Raw genomic sequence first — 245 nt, forward strand, 5'->3', positions numbered from 1 at the left:
CTCTGCTGTCCTGCTGCTTCAACAGCTTCTGATCAGCAGCTCTGCTGACCCACTCCTTTTATCAGCCCAACACGCTCAGGAAACAGAAACCTAACATCTTTCGCTTTCCTTCTCGGGAGAAACGAAATCATGACGCAGCCGTGTCACGCGCACGCGCCACTTGTTTACTGTGCTTCTCCTGCAGCGTTCCTGTAAGGAATGCCTATCGCCCGCCGCCTTTTGTCCAACTTACACTGAGCTGGAGT

Source organism: Nematolebias whitei, chromosome 19, assembly GCF_014905685.2.
Source record: "Nematolebias whitei isolate Nwh7 chromosome 19, NemWhi1, whole genome shotgun sequence".
NCBI lineage: Eukaryota > Metazoa > Chordata > Actinopteri > Cyprinodontiformes > Rivulidae > Nematolebias > Nematolebias whitei.